Source organism: Nomascus leucogenys, chromosome X, assembly GCF_006542625.1.
Source record: "Nomascus leucogenys isolate Asia chromosome X, Asia_NLE_v1, whole genome shotgun sequence".
Taxonomy (NCBI): Eukaryota; Metazoa; Chordata; class Mammalia; order Primates; family Hylobatidae; genus Nomascus; species Nomascus leucogenys.
In genome coordinates this window covers 43,176,279-43,192,987 of record NC_044406.1, presented here as the reverse complement: position 1 = coordinate 43,192,987, position 16,709 = coordinate 43,176,279, and the positions used below count along the sequence as shown (strand labels likewise).

General features: G+C 44.6%; 3 pseudogenes; 1 reads left to right on the top strand and 2 right to left on the bottom strand.

The window, feature by feature from the left end:
- Positions 1 to 16,709, bottom strand: part of LOC100592435 — a 76,717-nt pseudogene that overhangs the window by 27,269 nt on the left and 32,739 nt on the right.
- Positions 1,084 to 16,709, top strand: part of LOC115833319 — a 38,393-nt pseudogene continuing 22,767 nt past the window's right edge.
- On the bottom strand, positions 8,219 to 10,574 carry LOC105738070 (annotated as a pseudogene).

Genomic DNA, 16,709 nt, shown 5'->3' with positions numbered 1-16,709 from the left:
GCTAATGTTTTTTTGCTGTTGTTTCTTTCTTTCTTTCTTTCTTTCTTTCTTTCTTTCTTTCTTTCTTTCTTTCTTTCTCTTTCTTTCTTCTTTCTTTCTTTCTCTCTTTCTCTTTCTTTCTTTCTTTCTTTCTTTCTTTCTTTCTTTCTTTCTTTCTTTCTTTCTTTCTTTCTTTCTCTTTCTTTCAATAGAGATGGTTTCACTATATTGACCAAGCTAGTTTTGACCTCCTGGGCTCAAGCGATCTGCCCACCTTGGCCTCCCAAAGTGCTGCAATGTCACAGGCCTGCGCCTACACCCCCAGCTAATTTTTTGTATTTTTTGTAGACACGGGGATTTTGCTGTGTTTCCCACGCTCGTCTTGGGCTCAAGCAATCTGCACCACTTGGCCTCCCAAAGTGCTGGGATTACAGGCATGAGCCACTATGCCTGGCTGACTGCTGCATCTTGAAATGCTCCACATTCTCTCTAAGTGATGGCAGGCTTTTGTAGTTTCAGAAATTCTAGCTTCCTTCCTTCTAAAAATTTACAAGTAACCCAGTAATAGCCTCTAAACCCATTTATATTAGCCATGCTCAATTCTCTTCAACAGAACAGAACCCCCCATCCCTCTGCCTGATCAGATCCATCACCAAAGAGACCACGTTATCTCTCGGACTAACTTCCCTTCCTTTATTAATTGAGTGGGGGTGCCAGCATGCCCCCACTGAATAAAATTACACAGTCATGTCCCTGCCTCCCCAACAAGGTTCTGTACATCTTTCAGGGTAAGCCTAGCTCCAGGGAAACTGCTAACAACATTAGCCAAACCCCTCCCAAAGACTCAAGGCTGCTTTGCCCGTAGGAAACCTGTCATCCCCTATCGATACTTCTCCCAGAGACCCCTGGTTCCCTGTTTTCATCTGACTTCTCCCCATGTCATTACTCAGGGACAGATAAGCCCCGAATGGAGAAATGTGGCACCTGATCCCAGGTGACTGAGTGTGGCCGGCCTTCACAGATTTCTCCCTCCACTGGACCAAAGGTCCTGCAGCTGGAAAGACTCAGGCTGTTTCTCTTGCAGGTCAGACTGCTCCCAGTGCCATGAATGGAGACGACGCCTTTGCAAGGAGACCCAGGTTTGGTTCTCAAATACCAGAGACGGTGCAAAAGGTGAGGTGACCTGGAAGGGGCAGAGCAGTGGCCCAGGGGACAGTGTGGGGTGATCAGATTTCTGAGGAGGGGAGGACAGAGATACTGGGGACAAGGAGCAGGGTCTCAGGGGAGATTTGGACCCTTGGGAGCCTCCCGTCCTCGCTCTGTCATCACCTAGCATCCCTGGAGACAAGTCTCTGACCTTGCTCTACATTTGGTAACTCTGACTCCATTCTGCAAGGTGAGAAGAGAGCCAGCCAGCAGCACTGAAGCCCTACTGTGTGGCAGGGGAGAAGCTAGGGAAGGTCCCCATGTTCTGTCAGTTAGCCATGGCATCAACCAGGATGGATTATCATCCCCACTTCCCAGATCCAGCACACAGGAAGCGGCTCCAGCTGAATGGCAGACATGCCTAGCTGAGTCCTGCCAGAATTCCTTTTTTTTTTCTAGGTCTTCGATGATATTGCCAAATACTTCTCTAAGAAAGAGTGCGAAAAGATGAAAGCCTGGGAGAAAATCATCTATGTGTATATGAAGCTAAACTATGAGGCCATGACTAAACTAGGTAACAGAAAGCTCTAGGTACAGACAAGTCTGGGGACACATGAGCACCCCTTTTCCTGCTTTGGCTACTTCTTAGGCTGCAGAAAGTACCCCACATTTTCCTTTTATGCAGGGAAAAATCGCAAGGCAGCTTCTGGGTGTTCTGCTCTTCTGTATCCTGTCAGGGCTGAGGGCAGGGACTGGCCACAGTGGAGCTCATACCTGGATCCTGCACGTTTCCCTCCCTTAGATGTCTGTTCTGATGAGTCCAGCTGTCTCCGTGGCATCCCAGCATACCCCCACCAACCCTACCTTCCTTCTCTTGGCTTGTCTTTCTTTCTTTTTTTTTGAGTCAGTCTCACTCTGTCACCTAGGCTAGAGTGCAGTAGTGCAATCATACCTCACTGTGGCCTCGAAGTCCTGGGTTCTAGCAATCCTCCTGCCCAGCCTCTGGAGTAGCTGAGGCTACAGGCAGGTGCCACCATGCCCAACTAATATTATTTTATATTTTGTAGATACGGGGGTCTCTCTATGTTGCACAGGCTCCTCTTGAGCTCCTGGCCTTAAATTTTCCTCCATCCTCAGCCTGCCAAAGTGCTGGTACTACAGAAATGAGCCAGTGTGCCAGGCCTAAGCTTGTCTCTTAAGGAATAAACATTTTCTTTCTTTTTAGGTTTCAACGTCACCCTCTCACCTTTCACGTGTAATAAACGGGCTGCAGACCTCCAGGGGAATGATTTTGATAATGACCGTAACCGTGGGAATCAGGGAGAGTAGATGGGAAGGGGCTGGAAAGGGTCTCCTCAAGCCCAACTGCTTTTCAGCTCAGCTCAGCTACCTGGGAAAGGTTTTTTTTTTTTTTTTTTTTTTTTTTTTTTTTTTAAGATGCAGTTTTCCTCTCATCGCCCAGGCTGCTGTGCAATAGCTCAATCTCATCTCAATGCAACTTTCACCTCCCAGGGTCAAGCTATTCTTCTGCCTCAGCCTCCCGAGTAGCTGGGATTACACGTGCCTGCTCCCACACCCAGCTAATTTTTGTATTTTTGGTAGAGATGGGGTTTCACCATGTTGCCAGGCTAGTCTCAAACTTCCTGACCTGAGGTGATCCACCTGCCTCAGCCTCCCAAAGTGCTGGGATTACAGGCATGAGCCACTGCAGCTGGCCCTTCCTTACAGTCTTTAATAAATGCAATAAATACTTGTTTGCTTTAACATTTCCCTGTGTCTTCAGTCTCCTGAAGTGTTATATGCCTGACATTTCCTTACTCCACCCGATATAAAAAATCCTTTCTTTTGCTGGGCTCAGTGGCTTACCCTTACAATCCCAGCATATTGGGAGGCCAAGGCAGGCAGATCACTTCAGGTCAGGAGTTCAAGATCCACCTGGCCAACATGGCAAAACCCCATCTCTACTAAAAGTACAAAAATTAGCCGGGCGTGGTGCTGTGTGCCTGAAGCCCCAGCTACTCAGGTGGCTGAGGAGGAGAATCGCTTGAAACTGGGAGGCAGAAGTTGCAGTGAGCCGAGATCACGCCACTGCACTCCAGCCTGAGTAACAAAGCGAGACTCTGTCTCAAAAAAAAGAAAAAAAAATTCCTTTCGTTCAACACTTTGGAGTTATTACACCATTGTATCTTTGCCTCCGGTGTGGTGTTTGAGAGATCCGATGAAGGTTTAAATATTTTTCCTTTTTATGTAACCCGCTATTTCTCTCTGATCATTTTAAAAATATTTTTTCTTTGTCTTTCACAATTTTTCACTTCACTGTTCCTGTGTGTGTGTATGTGTGTGTGTATGATGATCCCTTTAAATCTTAAGACATTCATCTAAATCTCATTCATTACTTTTTTAAGTACACTCTCCTTTTTAATGACTATATTCTCTTCTTATAAGGCTACTATGAGATGTGTTTTGACATTTATTCTTCTGTCCTCCCTATTAATTAACTTTTCTTTCATTTACTTCATCTCTATCCATTACCGATTACTTTTGTGAATTCTATATGCTCATTTCCTCAGCTCAGTAATTGCTTTTTCAACTATATCAGTTTTAATATCCAACCTATTCCACTGAATTATTTATTTGAGCAGTTAATGTCTTCATATCCAATCTATCCAATAGGTTTTCTTTTTATTTATTTATTTGAGACAGAGTCCTGCTCTTTTGCCCAGGCTGGAGTGCAGTGACTTGATTTTGGCTCACTGCAGCTCTGCCTCCTAAGTCCAAGCAATTCTACTGCCTCAGCCCCTTGAGTAGTTGGGACCACAGGCATGTGACACTTTGTCAGGCGAATTTTTGTATTTTTAGTAGAGACAGGGGTTTCATCATGTTGGCCAGGCTGGTCTTGAACTCCTGACCTCAGGTGAGCTGCCCGCATCAGCCTCTCAAAGTGCCGGGATTACAGGTGTGAGCCACAGTGCCCAGCCATTTTTTTTAAAGCCAGTTTCACTATTGATGCCCAGGCTGAAGTAGAATAGTGTGATCTCACCTCCCTGCAAACTCTGCCTCCCAGGTTCAAGTGATTCTCCTGCCCCAGCCTCCTAAGTAGCTGGGGTTACAGGCATGCACCACCACACTGGGCTAACATGGTTTCACCATGTTGGCCAGGCTGGTCTCAAACTCCTGACCTCAGGTGATCTGCCTGCCTTGGCCTCCCAAAGTGCTGGGATTAAAGGCGTGAGCCATGGCACCAGGCCCAGTCTTTCTATTCTCTACCTCTGGAACTTCCTTTTTTTTTTTTTTTTTGAGACGGAATCTCGCTCTGCTGCCCAGGCTGGAGTGCAGTGCTACGATCTCGGCTCACTGCAACCTCCGCCTCCCAGGTCCTAGTGATCCTCCTGCCTCAGCACGACTAGTAGCTAGGATTACAGACATGCACAATCCTGCCCGGCTAATTTTTGTATTTTTAGTAGAGACGGGGTTTCACCACATTGGCCAGGCTGGTCTCAGACTCATGACCTCAGGTGATCCGCCCACCTCGGCCTCCCAAAGTGCTGGGATTACAGGCACGAGCCACTGCACCTGGCCTATCTTTGGAACTTCTATCAGATGAACGTTGAAACTTCTGGGATCTATTCTCTATTTCCTTTATTATTTTCATTTCATACTTTCTATTTTGTGATACTTTTCTGCTATACGGCGAAGTAGTGCCATGCCTGAACACATTTTTCGTTGGGTTGTTCCAGTTTCTCTTATTGATATGCAAAAGCTTTGTTGTATATTAGAGATGGTTACTGTTAACTTATTGCGGATGCTTCAGCATTTTCCCCAATATTTGCCTTTTTAAACAGCTGTTTATGGTGTCTTTTGACTTAGATGATACTTTAATGTTTACATCTTTAACTATGTCAGATTCATTGTTCATAGCCTTGGCGTAATGTCAGGAAGTGCCTATGCCAACTCAAGATGTCTTACACTGTAATATTTTCCTAAATTGTCATCTAGTTCTTTATGACTTCACATTTTCACATTTAAGTCACTGAATTTTTAGAATTTATTATTTTATGTGGTTTAAAGTAAGGATTTAATCTTTATTTTTTGAAATGGATACACACTTGTCAAGCAATCATTTATTATACAACTCATCTGTTGCCCACTGTTTGGCAATGCATGCTGAAGTTTACATATAGATTAGTCTGTTTCTTGACTTTCTATTTTGTTTCACTAATAAATGTTTCTGTGTCTATTCATTTTTGATTGCTGCTGTAACAAATTTTCAATAGCTTAGACAACACTGGGTGTGGTTGCTTACTCCTGTAATCCCAGCACTTTCGGAGGCTGAGACAGGCGGATCACTTGAGGTCAGAAGTTGAGATCAGCCGGGCCAACATGACGAAACCCCATCTCTACTTCAAATACAAAAATTAGCCAGGTGTGGTGGCACGCAGCTGAAATCCCAGCTACTTGGGAGGCTGAGACAGGAGAATCACTTGAACCCGGGAGGCAGAGGTTGCAGTGAGCCAAGATCACCCAATTGCGCTCCAGCTTGGGCAACACAAGTCAGACTGCATCTCAAAATATATATATGTAGCTAAGACAATTTTTGGAAAAGAAGAATAAGGTGGGAGGAATGGCTCTACCACATTTCAATATTTCTTATATAGCTACAGGAATCAAGACCGTGTAGTATTGGGAGAAGAATAGACACATAGATCACTGGAACAAGATAGAGAAACCAGAAATAGCCCCACACTGATTTTTTACAAAGAGACGAAAAGAAGGAAGGATCGTCTGCTTAACAAATGGTGCTGGAGCAGTTGCAGAGCCATAGGCCAATAAAAACATGACCTAATCTTCATACCTTTATACAAAGAAAACAACTCAAGTGGATAATAGATTTAAATCTAAAATATAAAACTAAGAAAAAACTTTTACGAGAAAGCATAGGAGAAACATCTGAGATCTAGGGCATAGTGAACGGTTCAAAAAGCATAATCCATAAGGAAAACAAATAAATTAGATTTCTCCCAATTTAAAACTTGTGCTCTGCAAGAAACCCTGTTAAAAGGATGAAAAAACAGGATCTTGACTAGGAGAAAATATTTGCAAACCACATATCCAAGAAAGGACTCACATCCAGAATACATAATGGATATGTATAGTACTCTCAAAACTCAATGGTAGGCTGAGCATGGCGGCCCATGCTTGTAATCCCAGCACTTTGAAAGGTCGAGGTGGACGGAGGGCAGATCCCTTGAGGCCAGGAGTTCAAGAACAGCCTGGGCAATGTGGCAAAAACCCATCTCTACTAAAAATACAAAAATTAGACAGGCATGATGATGCTTGCCCATAATCCCAGCTACTAAGGAGGCTGAGGCACAAGAATTGCTTGAACCTGGGAGGCGGAGGTTGGAGTGAGCCACGATTGTGCCACTGCACTCCAGCCTGGGTAACAGAGCGAGACTCTGTCTCAAAAAAAAAAATTTAAAAAACCTCAGTGGTGAAAAATACAAATAATCCAATTAGAAAATCATGAAAAGATATGAACATACATTTCACTGAAGAGGAAATAAGCAAATAAGCACATGAAAAGATGTTCAACACTCCTTTCCTTCACTAGATGCAAATTAAGACCACGATGAGGTATCACTATACACTTATTACAACACCTAAAATAAAAGACATAGTGACAACACCAAATGGTGACAAGGATGCAGAGAAAATGGACATCTCATTAAGTGCTGCTGGGAAGGTAAAATCTTATAGCCACTCTGGAAAGCAGTTTGGTAGTTTCTTATAAAGCTAAACATGCAATGACCATACAATTCAACAATTACACTTCAGAGAAATCAAAATTTATGCCCATCCAGAAACTTGTACATAAGTGTTCATAGCAGCTTTACTTGTAATAGCCAAAAGCTGGAAATAATCAATATGTCCTACAATAAATGAATGGTCGAACTGAGGTACATCCACACCATGGAATACTACTCAGTAATAAAAATGAACTATTGACTGGGCCCAGTGGCTCATACATGTAATCCCAGCACTTTGGGAGGTCAAGGAGGGCAGATCACGACGTCAGGAGTTTGAGACCAGCCTTGCCAATATGTTGAAACCCCATCTCTACTACTAATACAAAAATTACCTGGGCGTGGTGATGCGTGCCTGTAGTCACAGCTACTCGGGAGGCTAAGGCAGGAAAATCACTTGAACCCGGGAGGCAGAGGTTGCAGTGAGCCGAGATCTGCCACCGCACTCCAGCCTGGGTGACAGAGTGAGACTCTGTCACAACAACAACAACAGCAACGATAAACTATTGATCCACAAATATTAATATCTTGGGTGAATCTCCAGGGAATTATGCTGAGTGAAATAAGCCCTTAAAATGTTATATACTATAAGATTTCATTTGTACAGCATTGTAGAAAAGACAAAATTGTGGAAATGAAAAACAGATTAGTGGTTGCCAGGGGTTAGGGATGGTGGATGGGAGGAGAGTGAGTATTACCAAAAATGAGTAGCACAAGGGATAGTATTGTGGTGATGGAAATGTTCTGTACCTTTTTTTTTTCCCAAGAGGGATTCTCAGTCTGTCACGTAGGCTGGAATGCAGTGCCACGATCTCGGCTCACTGCAACATCTGCCTCCCAGGTTCAAGTGATTCTCTTGTCTTAGCCTCCCATGTAGCTAGGACTACAGGCACCCACCAACTCACCTAGCTAATTTTTGTATTTTTAGTAGAGACGGGGTTTCTCCATGTTGGCCAGGCTGGTCTCAAACTCCTGACCTCAAGTGATCTGCCCACCTTGCCCTCCCAAAATGCTGGTATTACAAGCATGAACCACTGCACCCGGCCACGTTCTGCACATCAAAACACTGTCACTGAATATAGATGCCATTACATTCTCTTATGTTACAAAGCAAAAGGCAGCTTCATAAACATTGTTCAATTATGTATCTACTGAAAAAAAAACATATATTCCAGAAAAAGGTTTTGAAGACACATGGGAGTGGAATGTGCCTGCATTAAGAGCAGAGCTTTTACAGGACCACCTGTCTCCAGCCGGCTCCCAGGGACCACTGAAAACAACTGCTACCCTCAGAAAGACAAGATGGTCTTGTTAATGATTTCAATGGACTCTCGAATCTCATCGTCCTTGACCACGATCAGAGGCAAAACCTGATGATGGCACCATGGGTTGGCTTGGCCAGAAGTCCATAATCTCAAAGTCATAGACACATCTTCCAAGCATCACAATCTTTGGTTTCTTTAATAACAAAAGCATTTAATAATTCTTTTCCTCCTGGGCACAGTGGCTCACACCTGTAATCCCAACATTTTGGGAGGCCAAGGCAGGTGCATCACCTGAGGTCAGGAGTTCGAGACCAGCCTTGCCAACATGGTCTAACTCCGTCTCTACTAAAAATACAAAAATTAGTTGGGAATAGGGGCATGTGCCTGTAATCCCAGCTACTCAGGAGGCTGAGGCAGGAGAATCGCTTGAACCCAGAAGACAGAGGTTGCAGTGAGCCAAGATCATGCCATTGCACTCCAGCCTGGGCAACTAGAGTGAACTTCTGACTCAAATTAATTAATTAATTAATTAAATAATTCTTTTCCTCTTACAGCAGTTACAACATCAGAAGGTAGCTTTATACATTCATTTCTCAAGATAACACCCATTTTTTTTTTTTAATTTTCACCAAGGTTTTCTTCTTCTAAAACCCCAAGGGCTGTGATGGCCACTCGGCAGCCTAGTGGATTGCCACTGTATGTGGACCCATGTTCCCCTGGCTTAATGGTCAGCATTATGTCATCGTTCCACAGCACCGCAGACACAGAGTATCAGCCCCCAGAAAGGGCCTTTCCAAGGAGGACTATATCAGGTCTGATATTTTCATGCTCAACAACCAGCCATCTACCAGTTCTGGCCTATCCTTTCTGCATTTCATCAGCAGTGAACAGAACCAAGCTGGGAGCACGAGATGGGATAAGGGTAAGTTAAAATACCAGAAAGCTTACTGTTCTTATGGAGATTCAGCTGGTCTTTTTCTTTCTTTTTTCTTTCTTTCTTTCTTTCTTTCTTTCTTTCTTTCTTTCTTTCTTTCTTTCTTTTTTCTTTCTGTACGTATGTTTGTATGTATGTATGTATTTATTTATTTTTTGACAGTCTTCCTCTGTCGCCCAAGCTGGAGTGCAGTGGTGTGATCTCAGATCAGTGCAACCTCTCCTTCTCAGGTTCAAGTCATTGAGTGAGCCCAGGAGGTCAAGACCAGCCTGGGAAACATAGCAGAAGGCAGGGTGGTGCATGCCTGTAGTCCCAAAGCCGAGGCGGGAGTATCACTTGAGCCCAGGAGGTAGAGAACAGCCTGGACAACACAGCAAAACTATCTCTACTAGAAAAATTAAAAATATTAGTGGGGGTGGGGTGGTGTGAGCCTGTAGTCCCCAGGCCATGTCCGGAGGATTGCTTGAGCCCAGGAGGTCGAGGCCAGCCTGGCCAACATAGCAAAACTCCATTTCTACTAACAACAAAAACATCAAAAAAATAGCGTCGGCAGGGTGGCTCACAGCTGTAGTTCTGAGGCCAAAGTGGGAGGATTGCTTGAGCCCAGGATGTCAATATCAGCCTGGCAAACATAGCGAAAGCCTATCTCTCCTCAAAAATAAATAAATAAACAAATAAAAATGAGCAGGGCAGAATGGCACACGCCTGTAGTCCTGAGGCCAAGGTGGAAGCATCACTTTAGCCCAGGAGGTTGAGGCCAGCCTGGACAACATAGTGAAACCTGGTTCTACTAAAAAAAAAAAAAAAAATAGCCTCGGTAGGTGGTGCATGCCAGTAGTCCCAAGGCGAGCGGAGGATCCCTTGAGCCCAGAGGTTGAGGCCAGCCTTGCCAACATAGTGAAACCGTCTCTATTAATAAATCAAAAAACAAAAAGTATTACTGGGGGTGGGGTGGTTCGCGCCTATAGTCCCGAGACCAAGGTGGGAGGATTGGCTAAGGCGGATGTAACCAATACCACAATCACATCCCATAAGTAAATACATTTTCCTCTCTCCAGGGCTACAGGTAAAGGATGGTAATTGTGCGCATCATACTTAGATTCCCTTTCAAAAATGTAATCAGAGGTTGGAGGGCCTTCGACTGTTTTTTCAGTTGCAACAGATATAGAAGCCACTGAAGAATGAACTCCACGACTAAGTACAGCAAAGCTCTGCAAATGTGCTAGTTTGCAAAACATTGTGTTTTTCAAGTAGAAAAATCACAGATCGACTATATTTTTCTTCTCACTGTTCAGACTAGAATCCAGACGTTTAACTCAAGATCCAGGGACAGTCTCCTGACAGTGCCTAAAGACCACCCACTTTAAAGTGTGGCTGGAGGAGGAGACAATATTCTGAAATGTCACTGCAGATGATGGACCAATCAGGGCAGTTAGTGTACGGCATCTGGCTAATCAGAAGTCAGAAGAGTAGGCAGAACAAGAGAAGCTGATGTGGCTTCTCTCAGTCCAGGCTCCAGGAGCAGAACCTTCTCAAAGTGTGGGCGGAGACTCTGATTTTCCCGCCTAAAGCATCCCCTGGGATTGGCTACTTTAAGTTCAGAGTACCATGCTCTTTCTCTCTCTTTTGATTCTTCCACAATCAGAGTACACACGATCTGATTTTCTCTTTCAACTCTTCCAAAATCAGAGTAAGCATGCACTGATTTTCTTTTTTCATTCTTCCTACCCCTCCCCTCCTCCGTGGTGTATTTGTTATCTAGTTTTTATAAGGAGTGTATATGAAGCAGGTCACCATCTCAAATCCTTCCTGTCAGTTTCTAACTTTTTCAGATATGGGATTGTTCCTAGAAACTCTGTAGTAACGTCAGAAATTTGGGCCGGGCATGGTGGCTCACACTTGTATTTCCAGCAGTTTTGGAGGCCACAGCTGGTGGATCGCTTGAACCAATGAGGCAGAAGTTGCAGTGAGCCATGATCATGCCACTGCATCCCAGCCTGGGCAACAGAGCAAGACCCTGACTCAAAAAAAAAAAAAAAAGCTCAATCAAATCTTTCCTCCTGGGCTCAAGCGATCCTCTCGCCTAGGCCTTGGGAGGACAGGCATGCACAACCCAGCTTCTGCTAATGTTTTTTTGTTGTTGTTGTTTTGTTTCATTTTTTAGTAGAGATGGTTTCCCTGTGTTGGCCAGGCTGGTCTCAACCTCCTGGGCTCAAGTGATCCACCCAACTTGCCCTCCCAAAGTGCTGGGATGGCACAGGCCTGCGCCACCAACCCCAGTTGATTTTTTGTATTTTTGGTAGACACGGGGGTTTTGCTGTCTTTCCCAGACTGGTCTCGACCTCCTGGAATCAAGCGATCTGCACGCCTCAGCCGCCCAATGTGCTGGGATTACAGGCGTGAGCCACCGCTCCTGGCGGAATGCTGCATCTTGAAAGGCCCCACATTCTCTCTAAGTGTTGGCAGGCTCTTGTAGTCTCAGAAATTCTAGCTCACTTTCTTCTATAAATTTACAAATCACCCAGTAACAGCCTCTGAATCCGTTCATAGTAGCCATGCTCATTTCTCTTCAACAGAACAGAACCCCCCATCCCTCTGCCTGATCAGATCCATCACCAGAGAGACCATGTTATCTCTGGGACTCACTGCCCTTCATTTATTGAGTGGGGGTGTCAGAACGCCCTCACTCAATACAATTACATAGTCATGTCCTTGCCTCCCCAACAAGGGTCTGTACATCTTTCAGGGTAAGCCTGGCTCCAGGGAAACTACTAACAACATTAGCAAACCCCCACCTAAAGACTCAAGGCTGCTTTGCCTATAGGAAACCTGTCATCCCAAATCAATTCTTCTCCCAGAGACCCCTGGCTCCCTGTTTTCATCTGACTTCTCCCCATGTCCTTACTCAGGGACAGATAAGCCCCGGATGGAGAAATGCAGCACCTGATCCCAGGTGACTGAGTGTGGCTGGCCTTCACTGATTTCTCCCTCCACAAGACCAAAGGTCCTGCGGCTGGAAAGACTCAGGCTGTTTCTCTTGCAGGTCAGACTGCTCCCAGTGACATGAACAGAGATGACGCCTTTGCAAAGAGACCCAAGGATGATGCTCAAATACCAGAGAATATACAAAAGGTGAGGTGACCTGGAGGGGGCATAGTAGTGGCCCAGGGGACAGAGTAGGGTGACCAGGTTTCTGAGGAGGGGAGGACAGAGGTCCTGGGGACAAGGAGCAGGGTCTCAGGGGAGATCTGCATCCTTGGGAGCCTCCCATCCTCACTCTGTCATCACCTAGCATCCCTGGAGACAAGTCTGTGACCTTGCACTACATTTGGTGACTCTCAGTCCATTCTGGAAGGTGAAAAGAGAGCCAGCCAGCAGCATTAAAGCCCTACTGTGTGGCAGGGGTGAAGCTAGGGTAGGTTCCCCATGTTCTGTCAGTTAGCCATGGCAGCAACCAGGACGGATTATCATCCCCACTTCCCAGATCCAGCACACAGGAAGCGGCTCCAGCTGAACGGCAGACATGCCTAGCTGGGTCACTGCCAGAATTCCTTTTTTATCTTTTCCTAGGCCTTCGATGATATTGCCAAATAATCTCTGAGAAAGAGTGGGAAAAGATGAAAGCCTCAGAGAAAATCATCTATGTGTATATGAAGAGAAAGTATGAGGCCATGACTAAACTAGGTAACAGAAAGTTCTAGGTACAGAGAAGTCTGGGGACACATGAGCACCCCTTTTCCTGCTTTGGCTACTTCTAAGGCTGCAGAAAGTACCCCACATTTTCCTTTTGTGCAGGGAAAAATCACAAGGCAGCTTCTGGGTGTTCTGCTCTTCTGTATCCTCTCAGGGCTGAGGGCAGGGACTGGCCACAGTGGAGCTCATACCTGGATCCTGCACGTTTCTCTCCCTTAGGAATCTGTTCTGATGAGCCCAACTGTCTCTGTGGCATCTGGGCAACCCACCTACCCCCACCCCACACACACCCACCCTACCTTCTCTCGGCTTGTCTCTTTCTCTTTTTTTTTTTTTTTTTTTGAGTCAGAGTCTCACTCTGTCACCTAGGCTAGAGTGCAGTAGTGCAATCATAGCTTACTGCAGCCTCGAACTCTTGGCCTCAAGCAATCCTCCAGCCTTAGCCTCCCAAAGTGCTGGTACTACAGACACGCGCCACCATACCAGGCCTAAGCTTGTCTCTTAAGGAATAAACATTTTGCTTCTTTCTAGGTTTCAAGGTTACCATCCCACCTTTCATGCATAATAAACGGACCACAGACTCTCAGAGGAATGATTCTGATAATGACCGTAACCATGAGAATGAGGGTGAGTAGATGGGAAGGGGCTGGAAAGGGTCTCCTCAAGCCCAACTGCTTTTCAGCTCAGCTACCTGGGAAAGATCCTCAGGCATTTGTTCCCTCACACACATCAGGGCTGAGTGAAAAAAAAAGTTGCATGCAGAAAGTTAAGTACAGAGGCCATTCATATAAAATTTTAAAACATGCAAAACAAGAATAAATATTTTTATGGATAATAACTAAATGGTAAATGTATGCAAACATGAATGTGAATAAAAAGCCATCAAATTAAGGTGACTGGCTGTAAGTGGAGGAGGGAGGGAGGGCAGGGATTGCTGAGTGCTGCACACACAGCTTCAGCTGTGACTTGTCGATAGCGTGTTTTGTTTGTTTTTGTTTTTGAGATGGAGTTTCACTCTTCTCGGCCAGGGTGGAGTGCAATAAGGCAATCTCAGCTCACTCCGACTTTCAACTCCTGGGTTCAAGTGATTCTCCTGCCTCAGCCTCCAGAGTAGCTGGGGTTACAGGTGCCCGGCCCCACACCCAGGTAATTTTTGTATTTTTGGTAGACACGGGGTTTCACCATGTTGGCCAGGCTGGTCTCAAACTTCCTGACCTCAGGTGATCCACCCGCCTCAGCCTCCCAAAGTGCTGGGATTACAAGTGTGAGCTACCATGCCCGGCCTGTTTGTAGTATTTCTAATATTCTGAATAAATAAATCAGACCTAACATAGCTGTGGGGTAATGTTGAGATCCGACTAGACTCAATATTATTCCCCATACTTTTCTGTGTGTTTGAAATATTTCTTTTTAAAGGACTTGTTCTTCCTAAGCGCTGTTAATGAATCAAAGGACAGTTAAGAAAATGTTACAAGAGAAAAAAAAAAAAAGAAAGAAACTATTAAAACTGTGGATCCACCAAAAACTTCCAGAGTTTGTTTCATTAACAGCATGTAGGTATTGGATAAGTATCTTAGGAGTGAGGGTGATGAACACATTATGTAATAAAGATGGATGTTTCTGTGTATTTTATCAAAACCAAATAGTCTTCTCATTCCCAAACAATCCCAATTCTCCGTGATAAGCTTGGAAGTGAGTTTGAAAGAGTGATCCCTCATCCAACACACAGAGAGCTTTCCCACTTGTCAGTAAGCAGAGATAACACAGGGTGAAAAAAAGACAGGTTCTTGACTAGACATCTTTGTACATTTTGGGAATATAAAAGGGATATATGTGTTTACTGGCTCTTCTGCTCTGACAACACAATTATAAGACAAGGTCAGAATGTCCAAACTGTCTCCAATAGACCTATTACTCCCCAGCTAAACAGGCCAGATTCTACCATCTCCCACAATCACTATAAGAGGTCTGAAAATCCAGTGCTTGAGTATCTGCCAAGTTTTTGACATTAAAGGAGTGTCTTTATACTGAAAATATTTCAGAGCCACTGGGCTAAATCATCCACGGTTCATCACACATTTAACAGCTTAATTCACATACCATAAGATTCACCCATTTGAAGTGTACAATGATTTTTAGTTGTTGTACATCTTGAGTGGATACAGTTCAGATTCCCAACCAATCAATTTAATTATTTGTGGAAAAGTAAAAGACATGTAATGGAGTAAGATGAGACTGTGATGGGGTCTAGTCCCATGTGATAAAGCATGAGATGGAAAATTCTGAATTGATGCCACCGAGAAATAAACCAAGCATGACCAAACATAATTCAGAAGCAAATCTCAAATAACTCCTCAACAATGAGTGGACTTATAACCCTCTGCTGCAGAATGCCCTCATGCAATAGAAGTCTCTCTGGAGTTTGGAAATCTTTACCAACAAAAAATATTCTAATGTATTCTCTTTCAGTTGAACGTCCTCAAATGACTTTCGGCACGCTCCAGGGAATCTTCCCGAAGGTGAGTATCTCTCAAAGCTAATGGATCAGAGAACCTTTGTCCCTTCATGGATGTGAACACTGGTAAGAGCGGGAGAATATCAAAAATGCCCTCACTGCCTCCTTCTCCCCATATCTATCACAACACCAGATGTAGCATCGACGGCTTGATAATACTAACAGTTGTGATCCTTAATATTTCTTTTGTCTTCATAGTGATGCCAGACACTATTCTAAGGAGTTCACATGGATGGATTTATTTAATCCTTAAGAAGACCTCTGTGACATTGTGTCTGTTATTATCTCCAAATAATAACGAGTCACACACTTCAGTTGTCATCCATGTAAAAGCCATGTGACTTGGCACAAATCTTCTAAGTTCTCTGAGCTCCAGATTCCTGGTCCATGAAATGGAAGTAAAGAATCATAGTTCATGCTTTAGATCATAGTTATCAGCAACATAATAATAAAATGAGGCTATCGGGGTACAGAGATGTTAAAGAATTTTCCTGAGGCGCAGCGGCAGTGGTAGTCTAATCCAGAGCTCCAAGCCATTTAAAGCTCATTCACGTTTGCATTTGTTATGAAGTTCGGATGTTGCTCACTAGGGCTTACCCCATAGGGCCTCTTGGTGCTTCTGTTGAGACACCCACTCTCACAACAGGAAGGAACAGCTGGCCCCAGCTCTGTTACTGGGGCCACTCGCATGGCTTTAGAATCGCTTTGACTGTTGGCCCCTCCCTACTGTGAGCTCCTTGAGGGCTTTGTCTGCCCCCCAGTCCCAGCCCAGGGGATACCTCAGAGGCCCCTGAATGAGTGACCCCACAACAGCAGATTCAACTCTTGTTTACAGGGTAAAGGGATCTGGGAGTTGGGTTGCCAGTATGGAGACTGAATTCAAAGAAGGATTCAGAAAGGTATTAATTATTATTGCTACACTTAAACAGTGTTTACAAGCTCAGAGAGGACTTTCCCTTAGCCTATTGTACATGTATTGTTTGCTATTTCATAAGAGAGGGAGCTGAATAAAAAGTAGCTTAATGACCGGGCACAGTGGCTCAAGACTGTAATCCCAGCAATTTAGGGGACTGAGGTGGGCAGATCACGAGGTCAAGAGATCAAGACCAACCTGTCCAACATGGTGAAACCTCATCTCTACTAAAAATACAAAACTTAGCGGGGCGTGACAGCACCTGCCTGTAGTCCCAGACACTAGGGAGGCTGAGGCAGGAGAATCACTTGAACGCAGGAGTTGCATGTTGCAGTGAGCCGAGATTGAGCCACTGCACTCCTGCCTGGCGACAGAGCAAGACTGCATCAAAAAAAAAAAAAAAATAGCTTTGTCAGTGACACATCCCAATGCAACCAGAATTGGTACGGGCACCACCTGA